This window comes from Natrix helvetica (assembly GCF_964273705.1).
Source record: "Natrix helvetica genome assembly, chromosome: 6".
Taxonomy (NCBI): domain Eukaryota; kingdom Metazoa; phylum Chordata; class Lepidosauria; order Squamata; family Natricidae; genus Natrix; species Natrix helvetica.
In genome coordinates, this window is record NC_138553.1 from 74,935,194 (window position 1) to 74,961,545 (window position 26,352).

The 26,352-nt window shown below is 43.5% G+C and overlaps 1 protein-coding gene across 2 annotated transcripts in view; it reads right to left on the reverse strand.

The window, feature by feature from the left end:
* The window catches only part of KIAA0930, a 62,428-nt gene that overhangs the window by 35,357 nt on the left and 719 nt on the right, over positions 1-26,352 (reverse strand). The window lies entirely within an intron of this gene.

Genomic DNA, 26,352 nt, shown 5'->3' on the forward strand with positions numbered 1-26,352 from the left:
CTGCTGTCTATCAGCAATCATGATTAGAGGCAGAGACCTGCCATGAGCAGCCTCAGTTGCTGCATGATAGATTAGCCTCATTTATATCGTTGATCCAATATGCAGAAATGTAATAAAGTGGTAATGAAAGAGCCAGAAAAAATATCTGCAGCAAGCAAGATTAAATATTCCATGTTGCTTTAATTCTCCCTTGCAATAAATACACTTTCAGGCGCAAGCTTAACTCAGGGGAATGTTCCTTAGAGCTCTTAACGTGCAATATTTTATTGAAATTATCACTAATAGAGTAACAGTTTAAAACAACAAATCAAAGGGTGTTAATGACCACTATACTAAATTAAAAATGTATGTACTTTTTTTTAAAATGTTCCCTGTATCATTAGATCACAAGTGCTAAGAACATGGATAATGTTACTCTTGAAGGAAACGTAACTTGCTCAAAGCCATTATTTTTCACATTTTTAAAAACTTATTAATAGAATATCTTGAATATTGAGGGATGTTGCCTGTATTGCTCCTAATGATGCCATGTCTATACATATTCATTATATGCAATCTCTTGTTCCCTGAAGCACAAATAAGGCTAATGAAATTCCTCACTGACGCAAGGCTAGAATCTGATAAAAATATGGAGGCTCACCAAGCACTATGCTCCATTAGGCTGATTTTTTTTTTCATTTAAAAGCAAATAGATGAGATTCCATGCTGTATTGCAGAGCACCGATTCTTGCATCATCTTCATTATAAATATGAATCTGGTTCCATGCAGGCAAATTCTGAGTGGCACAGTTTTTGTTTGGAAATTTCCTTCTCCTGTGCAGGAAGAATGTAGTGCTCAAGGGAACAGCTGGGGGGAAATCCCATAGAACCCGAGAGACAGTAAGACTACAAAACCAATGAGCAGAAGCATCGCAGCTTCTGCTCATTGGTTTTGAAAGGTAGTTTGAATTTCCAGCGATTTCAAAAGATAGGAGGAAAAAGCAAATTTGACCTAAGTATTCCAAAATAGGCATGTTTTTGGCATACCTATGACTTCTATTAAAGATAAAGATTCCCCTTGCATATATGTGCTAGTCGTTCCCCGTTCTAGGGGGCGGTGCTCATCTCCGTTTCAAAGCTGAAGAGCCAGCGCTGTCCGAAGACGTCTCCGGGGTCATGTGTCCTGCATGACTAAACGCCGAAGGTGCAGGGAATGCTGTTACTGTGTTTTCCCAAAAATAAGACCAGGCCTTATTTTCTTTTGACCCCCGAAATAAGTACTTGGCCTTATTTTCAGGAAGGTCTTATTATTTTTGAGGTGCAGGAGGCAATGAGCATCGTCACCTCATGGCTGCTACTGTATTGCAATATTTCTGGGGAGGGCTTATTTTGGGGGAAGGCTTATTTTAGCGCATGCGCTCCAAAGCCCAATTGGGCTTATTATCTGGGGAGGTCTTATTTTCAGGAAAACAGGGTGCCTTCCCACCAAAGGTGGTTCCTATTTTTCTACTTGCATTTTTACATACTTTCGAACTGCTAGGTTGGCCGAAGCTGGGACAAGTAATGGAGCTCACTCCTTTACGCAGCGCTAGGGATTCGAACCACCAAACTGCCAACCATTCTGATCGACAAGCTCAGCGTCTTAGCCACTGAGCCACCGCGTCCCTGATGACTTCTATTACATCTACAATAAAGCCACTAGGCTGTGACAGTGACTTTTTTGCTATGAGAAAGTTCCTGGACATGGGGTGAAGTATCTGCACCACTGCGGGAACTTTAACATGTGTTAAAGTTCTTCAACTCTCAGTATTCCCAGGCAGCAGTAAAGGAACAGGACCCTGATAGAGATTTCCTATATCCGTTCATAGCACAACTGATTGGTGAAAAATATCTTCAGTTCTTTAAAAAAATTATAAGTGGCTCAAACACACACCCAATTCACTAAACTATGAAAGGAGGAATATACAACACAAATATACTTGCATAATTCTATTATTATGGCCAATCTCAGTTAAAAAAAAAATTCAGCCATTCTCTGAAGTTGATTCCTTGTTCTGGTCTACATGATGGTGTGGCAGAAGGAAATCCACATGGAAAAGTGATGGAGGAGGGAAGAGGGAAGGAGACACTTAGCTAGCCAGCCAGATCAGACAAATCAATCAATGGAGTGACAGATGTTGCAGCCAGATTGCCCAACACCTCCCATTGCTAATCTAAGAGCCTCACTGGCAGTGGCAAACACCATAGCAATGGAGTTCACCTTTCCCCCTTCCGATAAATTAGTCAGGAGGCAGGAAAATCCAAAGTAGGTCATGGCCAGCCAAAGGAAGGGCTAGACAGATGCTTCCATTAATCTCCTTTCATCGGTAAGCCCTGCTCGCTCACTTTCCCGGACTCTCATCGGAAAGACCAAAGCAACCTTTGTGGCATCGTGTCACTGTTTATTCCCTTTGTTAAAGCATTAATTATAACTAAAATGCAGAAGACAAAACTAATTTTGTCTTTAAACTTGATAAATTTCTGTTGCATTCTGTTCTTGTTACACTGCAAAAGTCTGTCATCCTTCTGCTTTAGCTTAGTTCATTTGATAAAGAAGAAATCTTCCTTTGTTAGAAGCCTTCGGGCAAGAATGTTTCTGCCCTTACTGTCAGGTATCTAGCATCCAGGGAGACTTCATCTGCCTTAAGGTGTCAATTAATGGAAAGTTCTGACTTTTGTCCTTGAAACATATCTGAAAATGCTCAGAAGCCTGGAGATGGCTTTGTTGTTACAATCATTCATAGTCGACAGAGTTTTAAGTAAGGTTTCTTGTATCATTGTTATCTATATTTTTCTGGGGGTTTTGTGTTTCCTCAAGCACAGGTACAGTATAGGTGGTACCTTGCTCAACAGTAGTAACTGTGAGAAGGATCTTGGAGTCCTAGTGGACAACCATTTAAATATGAGCCAGCAGTGTGCAGCAGCTGCCAAAAAAGCAAGCACAGTTCTAGGCTGCATAAACAGAGGGATAGAATCAAGATCACGTGAAGTGTTAATACCAATTTATAATGCCTTGGTAAGGCCACACTTGGAATACTGCATTCAGTTCTGGTCGCCACAATGTAAAAAAGATGTGGAGACTCTAGAAAGTGTGCAGAGAAGAGCAACAAAGATGATTAGGGGACTGGAGGCTAAAACATATGAAGAACGGTTGCAGGAACTGGGTATGTTTAATAGAAAGAAGGAATAGAGGAGACATGATAGCAGTGTTCCAATATCTCAGGGGTTGCCACAAAGAAGAGGGAGTCAAACTATTCTCCAAGGCACCTGAGGGTAGAACAAGAAGCAGTGGGTGGAAACTAATCAAGGAGAGGAGCAACTTAGAACTGAGGACAAATTTCCTGACAGTTAGAACAATTAATCAGTGGAACAGAAGTTGCCTCCAGAAGTTGTGAATGCCCCAACACTGGAAGTCTTTAAGAAGATGTTGGGTAGCCATTTCTCTGAAACGGTATAGGGTTTCCTGCCTAGGCAGGGGGTTGGACTAGAAGACCTCCAAGGTCCCTTCCAACTCTGCTATTGTATTGTATTGTAAGCATATATTAAAATGCAATTGAAGAATTTCAAACCAAATCCTGGAGAGATTCGTAACATTTATGATCTGTGCCACTGTTCATATGCTGCTAAAACCTGCACCTATGCCATAATTGTGCCATATTTGATAACGTCGAATTAGGCACTACACAATCTAAAACCATCTCTATCTACTGGCCCTGATGGGTTATGTGTTTATTTCTTTAAAAAGATTTCCACTGCCATAGCCGAACCTCTAACCACACTCTATGAGGTATCTTTCAGAACCAGCTCCTTGCCTTGCCGTGGTCATTAGCCATGGTCGTATCTATCTTCAAAAAGGGACACCCTAGCCTAGTAAAAAATGACTGACCAATCTCCCTATGTTACCTCACCTGTAAAGTTATGGAAGCAATTTTAAATCAACCCATCACCCTCCACTTAGAGACAACAGCCTACTTTCTAACAAGTAGTTTGGTTTCAGGAAAAAAATTTCCCTGCAATCTGCAACTCCTACAATGCAGAAACATTTGGACCACACAACTTGACCAGGGTAAAGCAATAGACGCAATTTACATAGACTTCTGCAAAGCCTTTGATTCAGTACATGACAAACTATTGTTAAAACTAAGCTCTTGCGGCATTTCCGGATCACTGCACAAGTGAATAACCACGTTCCTGTCAAACAGGCAACAAGTAGTCAAAAGAGGCAGCGCCCTTTCAAACCCAGCACCAGTTAACAGCGGTGTTTCTCGAGGCAGTGTTTTAGGACCCATGCTTTTTTTGCTTTACATGAGTGACCTTTGCAATCATATAACAAGCAGCTGCGTCCTCTTCACTGACGATGTAAAACTATTTGACACCACCAACAATGCTGCTACCCTACAAAGCGACCTCGACTATGTGTCAGAATGGTGGCGCAATTGGTAACACCAAATGTAAAACTAAAAAATGCTCTGTCTTACACATTGGCAACAAAAATCAGAACATCAAATGCAAAGTGGGCGGATACAACCTTATAGACGACCCTCACTCTGTCAAGGACCTAGGAGTTACTCATCTCAAACGATCTAAGCCCCAGAGCTCACTGTAACAGCATTGCCAAAAAGGCATTCAGAGTTGGCAACCTAATCTTGCGAAGCGTCTTCTCCCATTGTACTGCAAACTCGGGCATACAAAACCTTCGCCAGACCAATTCTTGAATACAGCTCATCTGTCTGGAATCCACACTGTATATCAGACACAGTGGTGGGTTCCTGCCGGATCGCACCGGATCGCGCGTTCCCTTTCGGCGCTGAACCCGGAAGTACGTTCTTGCCCCGCCCCTGGCGACGGGACGATGCTTGCCTGCGCTCCACCAGCTCGGCGGGGACCGGAGACGTTTCCTCAGCGGAGCGCCTGAAAGGGACGCAGGCTCAGCCTGCCAGGCTGCCACTGCTCCACTGAAGACATTGCTGAGCAGAGAAATGTCTCCGGTCCCAGCCGAGCTGGTGGAGCGCAGGCAAGCGTCGTCCCGTCGCCAGGGGCGGGGCAAGAACGTACTTCCGGGTTCAGCGCTGAAAGGGAGTGCGCGATCCGGTGCGATCCGGCAGGAACCCACCACTGATCAGACATTATTACAATTGAACGGATCCAGAGGTATTTCACGAGAAGAGTCCTCCACTCCTCAGCTCACAATAGAATCCCTTACGCCACCAGGATCAAAATCTTGAGCTTGGACAACCTGGAACTACGCCACTTACGGTCTGACCTAAGCATAGTACACAAAATCGTCTGCTACAATGTCATACCTGTCAACGACTTCTTCAGCTTCAACCTCAATAATACTCGAGCAAACAATAGATACAAAATCAACCGCTCCAAACTCAATTGCAGAAAATACGACTTCAGCAACAGAGAGGTCAACGCCTGGAATGCTCTACCTGATTCTGTTGTTACATCCTCTAACCCCCACAGCTACAAACTCAAACTGTCTACCATGGACCTCACCCCATTCCTAAGAGGTCCGTAAAGGGGACGTGCATAAGCGCACCAGCGTGCCTACCAACTCTGTCCTACTAACCCCATTTATTTGTACTCATTTCCCTTGTTCATGTCCATGTTTATATTTATACCTGTTATCTTGTACATGTACAAACTAAATAAATAAAATAAAAATCCCACAGAAATATTTTTAATTACTATCTGCTATATTCCAGTCTCAACTTCTTCTATTAACTTTCAGAGTTGGCGAATACTCAAAGAGTGTCATCCAACTGGCAGGTTTTTTGCATTCTTATTCAATTAATTCCTCTCAAGGTGGTAAGATGGCCGACTCTAGGAGGCCTTGCTCATTTGTCAATAAGGTAGCTCTGGAAACCTCGTCAGCATTTTTTTTTTTACCGTCACTAATAATAGCAGAGAATTCTAAATAATGACCCTTCAAATCTTGGAGATATTCCAAACGCAGCTCCAAGAGACCCACTGAATTAAAGGAGAAAAAGAAACTACTGAATGGCAGCCAAAGCATACGTTGCTTTTTCTTAGGGCAACCACATCTCATATGAGTAAGGAAAAATGTAATTTATGGCGGGAACGGGGTCATATCCAATGGGGTATTTCCTATTTTAGCGCATGCGCTCAAAAGCCCGATTGGGCTTATTATCCGGCGAGGTCTTATTTTCAGGGAAACAGGGTACTATATATATGTGTGTGTGTGTGTTTGTGCTGATAAATAAATAAAGGGAGACTAGTATAGATCTATTTCAAGCTATTTAGCTCTCATCAGCTAGCCATACCCTTACTGGGAATCGAACCAGGGCTGTATTGCATATTAGGCAGGTGTAATTGCCACTAAGCCATAGGCTCTCTTCCTTATCAGCTAGGCGAGGGAAATAGGCATGTATTTGGGCATACCAGGGGTTGTAACATAAATACATATATGTGTGTGTGCGTGCATACCTTTGTTTTTGAAGCAAAGCTAATTCATCTATCTGTGATATGTGGCGCTATTTACAGATGTTGGACTTAAGACTGCCAACAGCAACAGTAATAACTAGGATTTATATATCTTGGAACAAAATATTCAAATTCTTTGTGTTGGGATTTCCCTTTACATGGATTGCCCAAGATTTCACACATCATTGGAAAGGAAGAGAGAAGTTTGTAAGGAGGGGCAAGGAAAAAGACAATTCCTGCCACATTTAAGCCTTTGCCTTCCTAACTGACTATCGCAGTGATGGCGAACCTTTTTTTTAATGGGGTGCCAAAATTGAGCATGCTTGCACTATGACGTGCACATACATGCCCACATCAATTCAATCCTCCCTGCCCATCTGCGCATGCATGGCACAACCCTCCCAGGCGCTGGAGGCTTTCCTGAAGCCTGGGGAGGGCGAAAACGGTCTCCCCCAGCCTCCGGGAGGCCTTCCGGAAGCTGGGAACGGATCGTTTCTGAACTTCCGGTTGATCCGTTGAGGCCGTTTTTCGCCCTCCCCAGGCTTCAGAAAAGCCTCCGGAACCTGGGCAGGGCGGAAAACAGCCCCAATGAGCCAACTGGAAGTTTGGGAACAAACATCCAGTTGGCCTGTCAGTCCTGTTTTTCACCCTCCCCAGCCTCCTGAGGCTTTTCTGAAGCCTGGGGAGGGCGAAAATGGCCTCCTCTGGCCCTACAGAAGGCCAAAAACCAGCTGACTGGCACGCACATGTGTGCTAGATCTGAAGAGTGATGTGCAAGCAAATATAGCTCTGCATTCCACCTGTGGCACGCATGCCATAGGTTCGCCATCAGGTTAATCTTAGAAGGCATTTTTGCAAATGAGGAATCAGCAACCAAAATAGCACGTTATAAGTACAAACCAGGAGAATATCTCTTCTGTTGATCTCTTTGCTCCTTAGCCATTCTATAATCCAATCTTTGGGACAATTCAGCACAGACAGCTGGGCTCCCTATGAAGGCATCCACTTTGATTTATGAATTTTATTTCCTTTCCAGCCCAAAGACAGACCTTTCAATCCGCGCCTGTAATAATCCCGCCAGCAAACCCGACATGGCTTGCGGGTTTCAATGTGCAACTTAGCTGATCCAGTTCAAAGCAAAAGATATAATTTGGTAAGTGTAAGAACAAAGATGCAAGCCAGAATTTGAAAATCTTCCTGATGCACACCAAAAATAAAAAAGCCAACATAATTATAGCAAGATTGCTCCGCTCATTTAAAATCCAAGGTGAGAGCTCATGGGCGTAAACTGACTTCATTAATTATAGGCTTTTGTCGGCAACCAGTGAGAAGTGGGAGCATTGGAGCATCAGCTTTCTGCTTGGGCATCATTAAAGCTAGAATTCTGCTTAAACTGACAACATGCGAGTTGTCAGGGGAAGATTTATTTCACCCTGAACTAGATGAGGTCTTAGATCGGGGCTGTTTCCAACAGGCATATTCTTTAAGGTGCGAAGAAAAAGAAATAAACATTCTGAAGAAACATATTCTAATTAATAAACAAACTTTAATACAAAAATAATAAATGGAAATAAAACAAAGCTAACTAATTGTTACATTTTGATAAAAGAGTTCCGTCTCCCAGTTTTCCTGGCAGCCGGACAAAAAATCAGAAGTAGCTCTGGAATGTGTGTAGCATGCGCAGTGCATCACTGTCAGATAAGAACTTTGATGACCTGCGCAATAACTCTTTTTCAGTTTAACTATTTAGTGTCAATTCAGTCAGTTCAGGCTAGCAAACAATTTAACGCAGTGACACGAGTGTGCACCCAGCAATTCTCAGCAATGTACAAAATAGCAGCTGGAGACTTTTAAAAATTAAAAGTGCAGTGCAGTAATTATTAGTTTGAAGCCAGTTGTACAAAGCACAGGGCCTAAGCATAATTTTATTCATATAAACCATTACTGTGCTCCAATGATGTGCGGTGAGGTTTATGGCTGGTGAGGCTGGTGACGTCATCAGCGCGAGCCATGGTCCCCTTCATATTGACTCACGAAGGCGGGGAATGGGACCACATGTTCAGGAGGGAGGCTGAGGCTAGAGGAGCCTCCTGCACACGTGGTCCCATTCCTGGACCACGTGTGCAGAAGGCTCCTCAGCCCCTTTTCCCTTTTCTTTATTTTCATGATGAGAGCGGTGAGGCTCTGCCTCCCCTGCCTCCCCTGACCGCACGTCCCTGCTGTGCTCACCATACATAATCACAAAAGCCATGGGGCAATTATACCCACCCCCCCAAAAGAAGTTCAGATGAAACAATACTCCCAAGACAGTTGGAGTAAGTGGATTCTTTCGGGCAGCAATGAGGGCAATAGGAAGATATAGTTATCTTCAAGAGATACCCATAAGGTTGCGTATATATGGGTTCAAAAAAAAAAAAAGAAATATTGGACAACATCAAGTTCTAAGATTCTGCAAGGAAAAAAAAATTCAAATCTACAAATTGAGCTCATCGGTAACACTTTGAGGTCACATGACATCATATCGCCAGCAAATGGTTTTGGCCGCCACATTGCAAAAAAGATGTTGAGACTTTGGAAAAAGTACAGAGAAGATGTAGAAAAGATGTGGAGACTCTAGAAAGAGTGCAGAGAAGAGCAACAAAGATGATTAGGGGACTGGAGGCTAAAACATATGAAGAACGGTTGCAGGAACTGGGTATGTCTAGTTTAATAGAAAGAAGGACTAGGGGAGACATGATAGCAGTCTTCCAATATCTCAGGGGTTGCCACAAAGAGGGAGTCAAGCTATTCTCCAAGGCACCTGAGGGTAGAACAAGAAGGAATGGGTGGAAACTAATCAAGGAGGGAAGCAACTTAGAACTGAGGAGAAATTTCCTGACAGTTAGAACAATTAATCAGTGGAACAGAAGTTGCCTCCAGAAGTTGTGAATGCTCCAACACTGAAAGTCTTTAAGAAGATATTGGCTAGCCATCTGTCTGAAACGGTATAGGGTATCCTGCCTAGGCAGGGGGTTGGACTAGAAGACCTCCAAGGTCCCTTCCAACTCTACTATTGTATTGTATTGTATTGTATTGTATTGAAGAGCAACTAAGATGATTAAAAGCCTGGAGACTAAAACATATGAAGAACGGTTGCAGGAATTGGGTTGGATAGTCTAGAGAGAAAAGAAGGGCTTTTCTCTAGACTATCCAAACCAATTCCTGCAAAGAAGAGGGGACACGATCGCAAGAATTCCAGCATTTGAGGGAGCCGACTTATTTTCCAAAGCACCAAGAAGGCAAGACAAGAAACAATGGATGGAAACAAATCAAGCAACCTGGAATTCAGGAGAAACTTACTAATAGGGAGAACAATTAACAAGTGGAACGGCTTGCCTTCAAAAATTGTGGTGCTTCATCATTGAAGGTTTTTAAGAAAAGACTGGGCAACCACTTATCTGAAATCCTATAGGGCAGTGATGGCTAAGCGTTTTGTTGTCGCATGCCGAAAGCGCCACCCGCACCCATAATGTAATGCATGTGGAAAAAAAACATGCCCCGCCCCTGCGCATGCGCACACAACCCCCCCATGCAACCCCCCCATCCCCGCCCAAATGTGTGCCCCCCCCCGGGTGGCGCGGCCTAGTTTTCAGCCTAGTAGGCTTTCCTGCAGCCTCCTGGGAGCACAAATGGGCCGTAGTGGGGCACACCGCACCCCCCCTCCATGCTCCGTTTTGGGCCTAATAGGCCTCCCTGCAGCCTCCTGGTACCAAAAACGGGCCATGGGGGGGGGAAGCGGCGCACCCCCTGGTGCCTCATTTTAGGCTAGTAGGCTTCCCTGAAGCTTCCTGGGACACACAACAGGCCATGGGGAGGCGCAGCCATGCTCCCCACATCCCCACGCTTGTGTGCATGTCCCCCTTTCCCCCATGCATGAATATGCAAGTCTCCACACACATGCATATATGTCTCCCACATGCGCCTCGCCCCCCGCATGCACAGCAGGCACCTAAAAATCAGCTGGCCGGAGGGAGGTGCGTACACATGCACGGTGGAGCTGAGCTGGGGCAATGGCTCATGTGCCCGCAGAGAGAAGTCTGTGTGCCACCTGTGCGCCATAGGTTCCCATCACGGGTATAGGGTCTCCTGCCATAGCAGAGGGTTGGAGTAGAGGACCTCCAAGGTCCCTTCCAGCTCTGTTCTGATTGCATTGATTGTAAACAAGGCAGGACAAAAGTGCCTCTGTAAACAAGCTACGAGATGATTCAGACCCAGAACAGTTGGAAGGTTAGAAGAAATTATGGTGACCGTTTAGTCCCGTGTAGGAGTCCGCCTCTACAGCACTTTAGACAAAACAACCAAACATGCTGTAGGCTCATGAAATTAGTAATGCATTTGAAGCCTTTTACTTTATTTCCACGCTAGATTCGGGGAGGGGGGGAGAGCTAAAGCTAAAACTCCCCTTTTTCCAGTTGCATCCATGTAGATCTTTAGGAAAGAAGAAAACTTGGTTGGTGTAAGGCGTGCCTCCATCAATAACCAAGAAAGAAAACTCCCAGCTCCGTTGTTCATGGAATTAAAATACTTTTACTGGTTATGAAAAGACAGCAGCAAAAGTAAAGCAAGATCTGAGCCAGAAAGGTGCGAACAAGTACATATTAAATGAAAACCCAGCTCCCTCCCTCCAATAACCCCACCCCAGTGTCCAATCTGCAACTCCCTTAGGTGTCATGTGGGGTGCATCTCCAAAAGGCATCATCAGGTTGGTATGCAGAACGGTTGGCCTTGACCGGGTCTAAACACCGGCCACCAGAATGCGCAGAAGATGGTGAGTAGAATACTCCCTTTTCCATATCATCTCCTGCACCATTCATTCCCATCCCAAATATCATGCCCCCACCCTCCCCGGTTCTATGGCAGCCGATAGCAAGTAAGCGAAGCAGAGGCTGATAGCTGGTTTCATTCATGAAAGTCATGGGATCAATGGCTCAGCCTTGTTAGCAGAGTGTCTGTATCTGCTGAAAGATTAATGAGCTTCTTGAGCATTTTGTTGGCTCTTGGTAGAATCTGCTTAACTTTTCAAGAACAACTGATCTTAAGTTTTTTATTCTTTATAAAAAATGTCAAATCAATGTGTGCCCAATACATTCCAATACAAAAAAAACCTAATCAGATTAAACATTATTATTACATTCGATCAGCTTGCAAAATTCCCGTAACAATGCACATCTATATTAGGTTGCTGTCTATCATTATTCAATCATTCCACCTATTTCTCATAATTGCTTTCATTTTATCAAATAAAGATGTAATACATTAATATTCCCTTTATTTCTATCCCTTACTCTAGCTTTTAATCCTATCACCCTTTATTTTTTTTTTAAAAAAAATTTCTTTCTTTCCTAACTTGTAATCATGTCATCTGATTACAAAAAGAGGGGAGACTGGGATATCAGTGGCAATGCTGTTAAGCAGGTTTTCCATTTTAAGTATCTAGGTATCCAATTTCAGAACACTGGTGCCTGGACTAGACATCGAACCCAGGTGCTGAACTCGGCCTCCTGTAGTCACCAGCAGATTTTAAGATTCTTTTATGCCCAGGGTGGCCAGTTCATTCCTTCTGCCCTACGTATTTACAAAGCCAAAACGCTGGCCCAAACACTTTATGGCATTCCCATATGGATACGGGGCTTCAAGGATTGCATTGAAAGAACCCAGGCTGCAGACCCAGAAAACTTCTGGGTCTTCCCCCTTGTGTTGGTTTTGCCCCGATATACCTGGAACTGGGCATTCGATCAGTGGAATGTATGGCCTGGATAAACACCTTTAAATGGTGGTGTCGGGTGCTCTTTCTGGCAGTTCCTGGCAGCTACCTCTCCCTGGTGTTCACGGACTCCCATATTTCTCGCTGGGAGAAAGAGCTGCTGAAGAAACTTCATCTGCTAGGTTTCACGGAGGATGCCTTGGGAAACTACGACCTCAAGGATGCCCAATTTAGGATAGTCCAACGGCTTGTGGACATTGATTTACAATATCTACGAGCCAGAGCCAATAAAACTTGCTCCCCCCTGACTCTCAACCAAGTTAATAACTATGGATTGAGGATGGCTTCCTATTTTTATACCCTAACCATTCCCAAGTATAGAAGAGCTTTTTCCCTAGCTCGCTTCAATGTCTTGCCCTCAGCACTTCTGGATGGTCGTTTCAAGAGGCTCCCGATTAACGAGCGGCTGTGCCCTTGTGACAGAGCCGAGGTCGAGACAGCGGAGCATGTCCTCCTATTTTGCCCTATGTATAGAAAAAGAGGGGAGTGGAGGGGGAAAAAAGAAAAAGAATAGAGAGGGAGAGATAGGGAAAGACAATTCAAAACCACAACACCGAACAGGGATCATCCTTCCCTCATCACTTGCCTGCTTCATACTTTAATTGCTATACTTTAAAGAAAAGAGGGGTAAAGGGAAAAGCAAGTCAAAACAACGATAGTGAAAGAAAGAAGAAATATATCATCTACCCATCTTCTCTTGCCCGCTTCAATACTTCAATTGCTATGAACAACTGATCTTGAACAACTGTTTTTCACCTAGCATTTAGGCTGGTGAAATAGTCATTGGCTGTGGTCTTGCTTCAGTTACATGTAATATTCCTGAGTCTGGTCCCTTTTCATAAATCAAGACTAACTTATTACCTTGGGAGTGTGAAGGATGAGATACAAATATGATATCAAGAACGAATAAAAAGGGAGACCTTGATTAAAAGTAGGTTCTCATGGTGATGTTAAATATGCGTCATATTTTATTTTAACCCAACAACAGAGATTCACAGACAAGGGCAATTTTCTGGCATTTACACTAGTCTTCCCCGAGGTAGCATATTCCAGATGTGCGAGATCACAGTTGCCATTCATTTTCAGCAGCTTTACTTTAAAGCGTAAATGAGATTGGGGGGGCGGGACTCCCAGGGCTCTGCATTATCCAAGCAAAGCCAAAAGGGGGAAAAAACTTGATGCACAGAACTGAAAATAAGCATTTCATGCTCCAAAGCTAGCACTTTAGTCTGCAGCCAAATTCAGCCGTGACTTCTCTCCCCAAAAATCATGTTGGCAGATTAAGTTCTGGGGTAAAATCTGGCATGCATTAATACTGTCAATATTTAATACTTTTGTTGTTGTTAAGTTAGTTAGTTGTGAAGTCGTGTCCGACCCATTGCGACCCCATAGCAGTGGTGGGTTCCGGCTCCAGTTGCAACCGGTACGCTGCAATGGGCCGGGCATCTACCACGTGTACTTGCGCAGCACGCGCATGTGTACCCACCACCCACGACGCTCCAGCTGCTCAGCAGAGCACCAGCAGGCGCCGTAAGCCCCATGCGCAAATGCCCCGGTCACCTCAAATACAGGTAAGGCGGGTAGTCAGGAGGGTGGGCCCTCCGGAGCACCATACCGGAACAGTATCTAGTGCTCCCAGCAGTATCCCACCACTGCCCCATGGGCAACATTCCTCTAGGCCTTCCTGTCCTCTACCATCCTCTGGAGTCCATTTAAGCTCACGCCTATTGCTTTGGTGACTCCATCCAGCCACCTCATTCTCTGCCGTCCCCTTCTTCTTTTTCCCTCAATCTTTCCCAGCATGAGGCTCTTCTCCAGCGAGTCCTTCCTACTCATTAGGTGGACAAAGCATTTAAGTTTCATCTTCAGAGTCTGGCCTTCTAAAGAGCAGTCAGGGTTGATCTCCTCTAGGACTGACCAGTTTGATGCCTTGCAGTCCAAAGGACTAGCAGGAGTCTTCTACAGCACCATAGTTCAAAGGCCTCCATTCTTTGGCGCTCAGCCTTTCTTATGGTCCAAATTTCACAGCCATCCGTTGCAACTGGGAAAACCATAGCCTTGACTATACGCACTTTGGTTGGCAGGGTGATGTCTCTGCTTTTTAGTATGCTGTCTAGATTTGTCATAGCTTTCCTCCCCAGGAGGAAGCCTCTTTTAATTTCTTGGCTGCAGTCTCCACCTGCGGTGATCTTGGAGCCCATACTTAATATTTAAGTATTAATTTAATGTTAACATTGAATAGTTTAATATTGTTAACGTTAATATTCAATAGTTTAATACTGAGCAGGAGATTGGACTAGAAGACCTCCAAGGTCCCTTCCAACTCTGTTATTCTGTTGTAACATACTTCAGCCATTAGGGCTGTCGGGCAAAATTTTGTTCCATGCAACAGGACAAACTAGATTGCTGTTTCTTTCAATGAAAAATTATAATCAGAGCCCACCTCTGAAAATAAAGACTGTCAAGCAATCTTCTCTTTAGTTTTTTTTTCCCCTAGGCCAGGGGTCTCAAACTCAACAGACCTGGCCTGTGTGTGTGCTTAAATCTGGCCCGTGGGGCTGGCCTGGAAATATCAAAGGACTGTCCTGTAGCCCGTTTTCGGCCCCCACGGCGATTCGCAGCACTCTGCCGGTCGCAAAGAGGCCGCACGGAGGCCCGTAAAGCCTCTGTGTGGCCCATTTTTGGCCAGCAGAGTGCTGCAGGCTGGGGAGACTGAAAATGGGCTTTACGGGGCCTCCGCATGGCCTGTTCTGGCTGGCAGGGTGCTGCAGAAGGCTTCTGTCATGTGTCTCCCCAGCCCCCCCCCCACCGTGCCAGCCCGCGGAGAAGAACTACAATGCTGATCCGGCCCTCAAAGAAATCCAGTTTGACACCCCTCCCCTAGGCGGTCTTCTGAACAGATGCAAATATCTGATCCCTCCTACCCCGCTTTCAGGTGGGATGCAAACTCCCTCTGCGGAGTTTGAAAGCAGACACAGCACTGATCCCCACTGTAGGGAGCAGTTTCTGCCCCCAGGATTCCAAATAAGTCTGGCATGGAAATTAACAGACATAACAAAGAAACAGTATTAATCATCCACTTTTTATTCAGCGGTGATTCATTAAAGTTGATTAAGAAGCACACTGTCTGAACCCTTCCCTGTGGGTGTTGTTGAAGAAGGTACAAGAACTGTTAAGCTTTGATTGCGTATATTATAGTCACATATAATTATGGAAAGTTTTGTTCTTTGATGTTTCTCCTCTGTGAATTAGGACTATGCACAGATTTTGAAGACGCTGCTGCATAATATTTGATGGTGCAGATAAAACACCTTTCTTGGAGTGATGGGGTGGCCTAGAGGTGGAGCTCTCACCTCACAATCTGGAGGCCGTGAGTTCGATCCTAGGTAGAGGCAGATATTTCTCTCTCTGGGCACAATGAGAATATATCTGCTGAACAAAACTCTGCACTGGCGACAGGAAAAGTATCTGGCCATTAAACACTTTGCTAGCTCCATTCAGTTGCCCAGACTCCATCCCGCAAGGGATTATGGGGTCATTAAAAGATGATAACGCACCTTTCTTCAAAGTGTGGAAGAAGCCATAAACTTTCAGAGTTGTGTGTGTGAGGGGGTTCCCCAAAGCTTTGAAAGGTATCTCTTTGCTTCACTGGCACATTTAATACACAGGCAACACAGAGCATCTTTCAAAGCAACCATGTGGGTTTTTGTAAACGACTCAATTTCTTTAATGCTCCAAAGGGACAGGCTTTTTATTCCTATTAATGCTCTTTATAGACCGCTTCTTTTGAATGTTTTGCCAACCTACACAGGAATGCATCACGAGTCCCCAATGTTACACTTTCCAGATCAGGTGAGGAACTTACAGTTCAACCTCAGATACCCAAATGTCGATCATCCATAACATTTGCCCAAACTGCTGTTCAAAGTCCAATGTTCAACTCGGCCCGATCCATCTGTCCGCGTGATTTATGGAGCCACTTAAAATCAGTAGGGAAGACGAAGCTGCATGGGAAGTTGTCCTTCAGAGCAATTCTTCTCAAAAGGAAATCTGCCTTCTTCTTAATATAACTGACATGGGAAAACGGAACTGAAAAAGGCTTTTTCTGAGGTCCTCAATTTTTGCAGCAAAAGCCTTTTAGGAGAAGCCATTCGGGCAAACGGAAATAAGCACATAAAATAACATTATTTTAAACAATACAACCAGGAAGCTTGGTGGGAAAAAAAACTATTCCGTCTTTCCAATGACTGCAATGTTAGCTTGTTTCCAAGCCAAAATATTTCAACTACCACTTACTGTCATTGCAATAAGGGTTATTAGAAAACACCCACAGATTTTTAGCTACTACCATAGGAGGGTTTTTAATAATAATAATAATAATAATAATAATCCTGAAAAAGTCGTTGAGGGTCAGATGGTCAAGATCTTGTGGGATTTTCGCATACAAACGGATAAAATACTAGCGCATAACACACCAGACATCACACTGGTTGAGAAAAATAAGGTTACAATCATAGACATCGCAATACCAGGTGATAGCAGGGTCGCCGAGAAGGAATATGAAAAAATCGAGAAATACCAGGACCTAAAAATTGAAATTCAACGATTATGGCACAAACCAGCAGTGGTAATTCCAGTGGTAATCGGCACACTGGGTGCTATTCCAAAAGCACTGGAATTACATTTAAAACAGTTAAAAATTGACAAAATCACCATCAGTCAAATGCAAAAGGCCGCACTGCTTGGATCCGCACACATATTACGAAAATACGTTACGACGTCCTAGGCCCCTGGGTGGGGCCCGACTAGTAATCAATGCCAAATCCGGCGAAACAACTGGCCGCTGTGATACAATTCTGTTGATGCAATAATAATAATAATAATAATAATAATAATAATAATAATAATAATAATAATAATAATAAGCAAAGAGATACACAAATGCCACTACTCCTTGTTACAGGCCTGCAACAGACCACACAGATAAACCCTCATGGAAACTAAGTTCTTATTCAATTTTTCAAGCGATTTCTTTTCCTCTTTTCCTTTCTGCTCTTTTTTTTTCGTAATATGCATCAACAAAAACAAATAACAATACAGCGGAGGTCTTAGTAGTAAGCGTTATGCTTAAGACAGAAACCTTCATTATGCAGCAACGTGATTTAATGCATTTTGTATTAAACACTCGGCTTTAAATATATCATTTATTTAAGCAATATCATGTTCATTAACGTTAATATTTCAAAAAAAAAAAACCACCGTTACTACTGTAATACACACATCTAATTCTCAGAGATCGCCTGGACAAATCCTTGCAGTTTTCTTGGCAAGGTTTTTCGGAAATGGTTTGCTGACTGTCTCTTTCATGGGCCTGAGAGAAAATGGCTTGTTCCGGATCACACAGCGGATTTTATGCCTTAAGGGGGGCTAATGGTTTCCCCAATCCTAGCCTGATGCCTCAAAATGTCTCTCTGTCTTTTATTGCTCATCAGAGATAGAAATAAGAGATATGGGTGGTCCTCGACTTACAATAATTCATTTAGTGACCGTTCAAATGACAACAGCACTGACAAAAGTGACCTATGACCATTTTTCACAGTTACCACCTTTGTAGCATCCCCACAGTCACGCAATCAAAATTCGGCGGCTTAGCAGCTGACTCATACTTACGACGGTTGCAGGGTCCCAGGGTCACGTGATCCCCTTTTGCGACCTTCTGACGAGCAAAGTCAATGGGGAAGCCAGATTCGCTTAACAACCGTGTTACTTATTTAACAGCGGCGGTGATTCACTTAACAACTGTGGCAAGGAAGGTCGTAAAAGGGGGCAAAACTGACTTAACAGAGATGTCTGAGTTAACCACAGAAATTTTGGGCTCAATCATGGTCGTAAGTCGAGGGCTACCTGTGCAGGTTAGATACAGATATTGATAGATATCAATCCAGAAAAAAAATATTTTTAAGGGAACGTGCAGAAACTCGTTCCAATTTGAACAACGCAATCTATTGTAGGAGTCCCCCCTCTCCTAGAAAAATGAAATACTTTAGGAAATATTAAAAGGGCAGAATATTTCCGCTAAAAAGGGAGGCAGAAACTCACACACACACACACACACACTTTGTCAAAGGGCCATTAAGGCCTGAGCCAGTCTATTCTACATAACAAAGATCTAACTCCTTCAGGCAGAACCATAATAGGAATCCCAAAACCCTTTCATTACATCATCACCCAGCAAGGATCAACCAAGCTCGGGACTCAGGATAGCCTACAGAGGTGCCCCTGCATGGCCCCGTGGGAGTCTGACAGCCAATCAGAATACAAGCTCAAATTTAAAAGCCAAGAGAGGGCATTAAACCCAGGCACTCTCAGCATCTCTTCCCTTTTTTGCCCAGGACCTCAAACCATGTGGTCCTGTCCATGATCAGAATGAGCTCAGCCCCCAACACAGGCCACAGTTTTAAGGCCCACTCACTCTGGCCAATGCATATTGCACCCCCGTCTAACTGGAGTTACATGTGACCAGCCAGATGTTCTAAGTCTTGTGGATTAGAAATGGCGGCATTGTTGAAATCTGGAAAAGTTCCTTCGTGCCCTGTTTAGAATAGTCTTTTCTCCTGGGTTTTCTTTTCATAAGTATTTTTTGTTATATTTTAAGATGCCATTCACATGTTTCAGTGCTGTAGTAACTTTTAACACTCATTGAATGAAATGTTGTAAGTCCAGGACTACCTTTAATTGTTCATTATTTGAAGGCTGGCGGGGGGAGGGGACACATTCCATTTTTCTTCTTTCCAACCCAATGTAACGTTGGAAATCAATTATGAAAAGGGATTCAGGATTAAAATGGCTATGATGGGACAAACTAATGAAAAACAGAAATTTGAAAATAAGCCAAGGTCGGACCACAATTGCAAAGGGAAAACAAATCAGAAACATCCTTCCTCCTTTCTTGTATCTCTATGGGGCCGGGAGTGATTTGGGATGTTACCGAGTGTCCCAGAGTTTCTCAATCTTAGCAATTTTGATAGGTGAACTTCAACTCCCAGAATTTCCAAGATTGCATGCTGGCTGAGGAATTCTGGGAGCTGAAGTCCACCCATCTCAAACTCTTAACGATGCTAAGATTAAGAAATATTGGACTGTTTCATTCAAAGACATTCTGTCCCCTAATCATGGGACCCACAGCCCAACCTGCGCTTCCCACTACATCTGTACATACAAACATACAAATGCACATGTAAGGAACAGATACACACCGATAACATATATGTCTGATTAGATCTTGGAGATAAAGTATGGGTAGAGATCTACACCCGTAAAACATGTCACGACTGAAGCAAATACAGATTTTACAGATTGAATATTCCACCAAGACAATGATGTGGAAGATAATCTCCTAATCAACCATGAAGTATGTGCCGAATATTCCAACAAAGGTTTTACAATGGATTTCACAATTCCCAATAAATATGATTGAAAATTTGTGGGAGAGCTCAAATATGGAGTGTAACACGATGACCGCTAAAATTATTTCTGAATTAGAAGGATGTTGCAAGGAAGAGTGGAGAAAATTTCTGAAGGAATTAGCTCTTAGCTCTCTACAGGAAATATTCTGGACACAGTCATTTGTATCCAAGGATGTGATAATATGGTTTTCCAGAAGGAAAACCTCATCACTTCGCCAAAATCAGGACCTTGAAATTTGTATTTCTTAATTAATATCCCACATTTATTCTTTTATAAATAACTAGCCAATAACCCGGTGTTGCCCAGGTATTTATTTATAGGGGGGGAGTATCCAGTCCAAACGTTCTAATTTCTAATGTTGGATTTTCCCCCTTACCAGAGGGAGCCCTCCTGTGGAGTACTGTGAAGCCATTACCATGGAAACTCCACTGCTCTTACAGTAGAAGCCATTTTACGGCAGTACAGTTGAAGACATTTGAAGGCACAACAGGCTGTATTTTAATAGAACATATACCCCGAGGGGCTTTAGGGGTGCCTTATCCCCACAATATTTTTCTCCAGAGAGTAAGTCATCTGTGTACTAAGTTTGATTGAAATTGCTTGAGGCGTTCCAGAGTTATGCTGGAACACACACACACAGACAGATGATAGATAGATAGATAGATAGATAGATAGATAGATAGATAGATAGATAGATAGATAGATAGATAGACAGACAGACAGACAGACAGACAGACAGACAGACAGAGACAGACAGACAGACAGACAGACAGACAGACAGACATACTGACGACTGACTGACTGGCTGACTGACTGACTGATTTAAGGCAGCTAACATCCCCAATACTCCCTCGTCTTCATCTATTCTCCACAAGAAGCCTGAGGGATGAGTTGTTTGAGAGAAAGTGCGACTAGTCCAAGGTCACACAGCTGGCTTTTAAGCCTAAAGTTGGATTCGAACTCACAGTTTCCTAGTGCCTTAACCACTACACCAAACTGACCCTTTCATCCCGGGAAGCAGACTAGAAACCAAAGTAGCTCACAGAGCACAGGTGTAGCAGACGTCCTTCTAGGGAGGCCCATGCCACTGCATTTTGCATGAGCTTGAAGCTTCCGGATACTCTTCAAGGGCAGCCCCATGTAAAGGACATTATAGTAGTCCATTCAGGTGATGACCAGGGCAGGAATAATTGTAAGAGCTTCCTGATACAGGAGCAGGTGCAATTGGCACACAACACAAAGTTGTCCAAACATGAAGATGGGATAGAATGAAATAAATAAATACAGACTTAGCCTTTTGCCAAGAATACCAATCAGGAAAGCCACTACTTTTCTTATGGCTTAACGGCAGCATGGTTCAAGCTTTAAAAACTCCTGCTTTGCCACTGCAGTGCTCAAGCGCCATGGGCCATGGCCAGTAGGTCACTTTTCCATGGGCAGAAACACCTATCTGCCTTCTTAGGTTTTCCACTGCCCTGCAGTTGCTAAATTGCTGTAGGCAGTGCTTCTCAAACTTGGCAACTTTAAGATGTGTGGACTTCAACTTCCAGAATTCCTCACCCAGCATGCTCATCCAGAGAACGCTTGGAGTTGAAGTCCACATATCTTAAAGATGACAAAATTCAGAAACACTATTTTAGAGTCTTTGGGGAGCAATATTGTGCATCTTTTTCTATAAGACCACCAAAACACAGCCATCACTAAAAAGTTAATAGTAAACTTTACTGATTTTCTTTTACTACTGTAAGGAATATCCTATTACCGGTACTTTCCATATCTGCTTGATAATAAAAAGATAAGAATTATAAATAAAAGATAAGAGTTGTTATTACCTAATTTTGCAAAGTTTCTTCTCCGGCAACATTGTATTGCTAACAAGGGCATACAAAACCTTTGCCAGACCAATTCTCGAATACACCTCGTCTACCTGGAATCCACACTTTATATCGGATATTAATTCAATGAACAGGTCCAGAGGTATTTCACGAGAAGAGCACTCCACTCCAATGCTCACAATAGAATCCCTTACGCCACCAGGTTCAAAATGTTGGGCTTGGAGAACCTGGAACTACGCCGCCTACAGTCTGATCTAAGCATAGTACACAAAATTGTCTGCTACAACATCCTACCTATCAAGGACTACTTCAGCTTCAACCTCAATAATACTCGAGCAAACAATAGATACAAACTCAAGGTAAACCGCTCCAAACTTAAATTGCAGAAAATACGACTTCAGCAACAGAGTGGTCAATGCCTGGGATGCTCTACCTGACTCTGCTGTTACATCCTCAAGCCCCCACAGCTTCAACCTTAAATCGTCCACCGTGGACCTCACCCCATTCGTAAAAGGGCCGTAAAGGGAGCATGCATAAACACACCAGCGTGACTTCCGTCCCTGTCCTACTGTCCCCATTCGCACTCATTTCTTTTCTTCATATCCATGTTTATACTTATACCTGTTATCTTGTACACATTTGACAAACTACATAAAAAATAAATAATCATATGTAGATTAGTCAAATGTATACCCATTTATCACCAATCAAAGCAGAAAGGTTAGCAAATCCACCAGCAGTATTGCAAAATCGTCAAGTTGTTTACAGTTGAATAGTGACTCCTTTAATTCTTTTAATTTATAATCCACAGCATGAGTTGTACAGTTTCTGTTCTTAATCATTTAATGTTTCTCAACCTTGGCAAACTTTAAGATGTGTGGACTTCAACTCCGGGGAATTTTGAGAGTTGAAGTCCACACATCTTAAAGCAACCAAGGTTAAGAAACACTAATTTAAAACATTCCAAGACTATTTCTGAACTGTAAAACAAAGTCTCACCCTTGTATTTTACCTATAGTAACTTCACAAACACTAAAGCGGAAAAATTGTTCCAAGAATCAGCAAAAAAATGGCAAATAAATGCCTGTTTTCATCACACTTCTTTGGTTCTCCCACATATTTTTCTTACCTAATGGTGTTGTATTTTAGGTATAATTTAAATTTTTAAGGCTGCCCGACCCACAAGAGTTATATTATAACCATCCCATTTGAAATGGCTCTTATAAATTGAATGCCTCAATCGAATTAAGCTGTTTTTCAACTTGTGAGCTCCCTGAAGGTTATGGTTTTTTTCAAGAGAGTTAATTAAAGAAAAGTGCATAGTTTTTATGCTAGACAGATTCCAATATTCCTGCACTGGAAAACTAGAGAAATAAAGATGTAGCCTGAATTATTTTGCCAGAGATCTGTATTGAATATAAATCTACCAGTTTCTCTAACTGATTTCTTCGGCAGCTGAGTTTGCATTGTAGTTCAAACATAGTAATGCAGATTTTTCTCTGGGTTTCTAACAGAGCCACAGTTAAAAACAAGCCCAGGGAATCTTTTTTAATAGCAGTGCATAAAAAACACAAAAGGCTGTTCCCATAATGCACTAAGGAGATCTTAAATGCTATGAAGTCACCGATTCAGAGCAAGGGGAGGGTACAACTTCAAGGGAACAAAGGCAGAGTGAATCATGGAATGATCATGCAACCTCTAAGGCACAGCCAAGACTGTGAGCAAGGAGAAACTATCTTGAGATCTGTCCAGGAAGGAGGAGAATGGTCATCAGGCAAAGCAGCGGCAAATGAGAAGACCAAGCATGACCTCAAGGGTCACAGAGGACCAGAGGTCTTAGCTGAGCTTCAGGCAGATAATAGCAAGATAACAGCATTTGTGATGGGAAGCTCCTCATCTAATTAAGACCAAAAAAAATTGGAAGGAAGCAGCCGCAAACTGTAATTTCCTCCCACTACCTAACCAATTTCGTTGTATTTAAGTACAATGACAATAAAGATTATACTTATACCTCTATACCGGTATTTCTCCACCTTAGCAACTTTAAGATGTGTGGAATTCAACTCTGGGAGTTGAAGTCCATACATCTTACAGTTGCCGAGGTCGACAAACACAGCTCTAGAAAGCGGTATTCAGTCTTCAGGGAATGTCTTCTACACCAATGGTATTGTGGCCAACCAGCGGAGCTGGCAGCAGATTCGGACAGTGAGGAGGTTGGGGAGAAACATGGGCCAGTCGTGGAGTCTGGGGAAGGCTCTGTGGAGGACTCTGTGTCAGAGGCAGAGAGGGGACCAGGGCCGTCTGACAGTTATCATCTACCTTCGGAGTCAGATATCAGTGAGGCAGACAAACAGCTGGAGCCCTGTTCCCAAGTGTGCGCATGTGCAGAGTTGCCAGATGAAGGGAACAGCTAAAGAACAGGGGTCAACTTGGGAGTAAGGCCACAGGTGGACAATGAATGGCTCCTCCCAGAGGAAATAAAAGAGGAGCGAAAGGGGAGGGGAGTTTGCAAGAGACAATTAGTTCACTTAATGGCAGCTCTCTACACCAAGGTCTGTGACCGTAAATCCTCCCTTGAAAGACTTTGCTGAACTTCCCATCTTTTGATGAGAAATCTCCCAACAAACCAATGGAAACCTCAGGGTTTCCCAGAGTGGGAAATGCACTTTAATACGCTTATTAGATGCCAATCCAATAAATACTGTGGCCATGCAATTTGTTTGCAGAAGCAAGCTGTAAAAAAGACATCAGCAAGACGCTTTAGCCAATTTATTTCTAGGATGTTGGAGATGGGATTATGTTAGATCTTTGAATATTACAAATTCCAGAATGTGCAACAGGTGTTAATCCAGCATGAAAACAACAACAACAGACTCTAACTTGAGGAACACAAAGGCCTTTTTCTGTCGAGGAAGGTGTAATTGTTTACACTGCATTCTAGAAACTGGAGCATATATCAAGCTTTATTCCCCCTGCATAAAGATCCAGCTTTGTCCATTTTTCCTTCAGAGAAATAACGTCAATGCTACAGATGGCAAAGCGTTGAATTTCTCTAGGATGGGGACATCAGTGAGGGACAATTCCCACATCCCGTTTTTCTGGTCACAAGGAACATGTTATATGACGGCCTGTGTTAGAAACAAGGCAGGAAGACAAGGGAGAGGTGACTTCAACTGGTATCACTGAAATGGGGAAGACTTTTTTTCTCTCTAAATAAATAAAACCTCTAAGAGCAGCGGTCACCAACTGGTGGTCCATGAGAAAACTTTGGTGGTCCGCAGAAAAATTATTTGCAATTTTTATATTGCATTAAACCAGGGATCCTCAAACTGGGATGGATACATGCAATGAAGGTTTGTGTTGCTGCAGAGAGTCTCCCCCTTTGGGGTCTTTTTTTGTGGGTCGGAGGGGGGCAGAAATTCTAACTTGGGGTCTGCTTCAGCCTCCTGGTGCGGGGCTTTGGGCGAAGGCTGGAAGGAAATGCTGCTGGTGCCAAAGAGCCGGAGGGCCTCGTTCCAGTGGGACTGCATCATGGCCTGGAACTGGCTGACCATCTCAGCCCACTGAGCCTCCAGGCGCCGGTACCTGGCCTTGCACTCCCACAGGTCTTCCCTCTGCTGGAAAGCCTATGCTAGTAGTCCTCAGTGAGGTATTTCTGCTGGGCCTCCTTCTTGGTGAGATCCAATTTGAACTGAGCTGTTTTGCCAACTCTTTCTTCTGGTGGCTTTCTTGTCCAGCAACTGCTTCCTGTTGGGGCTCTAAGGAGCCCTGGCGGGCAAGCAAGGAGGAGCTGGGAGGGGTGAGTAGAGGCTGGCGAGGCGCCCCTCGATGTGAGTGACATCCAGTTGGCCATGCCCACACCCAGTCACATGACCACCTAGCTACACCCACCCAGCTTATCATTAAGCAGGTCCTATTAGTGGTCCGCGGGATTTAAAATTATGAATTTAGTGGTCCCTGAGGTCCGAAAAGTTGGGGACCCCTGTCTCAGAGGATTTCAGTTGCAGCAAGGTCCAGCAGTACTTCCCAACATTAAGAGAACATTAAAAGGACAGTTTCCTCATCTCTTCTTCCCTCTTTTCTCCAGCCCAGCAAAGTAGCCGAGACATACCTTTGATATCCTTATTACGGCGAGGCCAGGCACGTTGGCCCAGAAAATAAAACTAAAATGCAATTTTGGAGAAGGGCGGCATATAAATCTAAAACAAAAACAAAAAACCAGCCCCCTTCTGCTCACCCTCTTTGGAAATTAAACCAGGAAAGAGGAGACAAACTTTGTTTTCCTCAAAAGAATATGAGTCACCCACAGATTTGTCTTATGAAGAGGATCTATTCTATCAGGAAGTAGAGACAATTATCCCATAGGGGAATTATTAGGCCTACTGTATCTCTACAGTACTACTACCGTCCTAAGTTATATCTGCTACAACAATTGCATCTCCCACATTTAAGAGCCTTTATGCAAGAATAAAGGTTTATTTATGAAACCATGAAAGGATCCTTTTCATGGAAAGCACTTTTAACAGAACGGAGCTTCTGGTAGCAGTTCAGTCACCCTAATTCAGCAACTGGTGGCCGGTGTTTTGTTTTGCATGGCCATACAAGGATGGGCACCTTGGAAACTACAGCCAGATACAACCGGGCAGCTTGTAGGCAGGAATCATCCATCAACCAATCACGAATAGAGCCGGAAGGGACCTTAGAGGTCTTCTAGTCCAACCCCCTGGTCAAGCAGGAGACCCTATCTATTATTCCCGACCAAGAGGAGGGTCTGGTTCA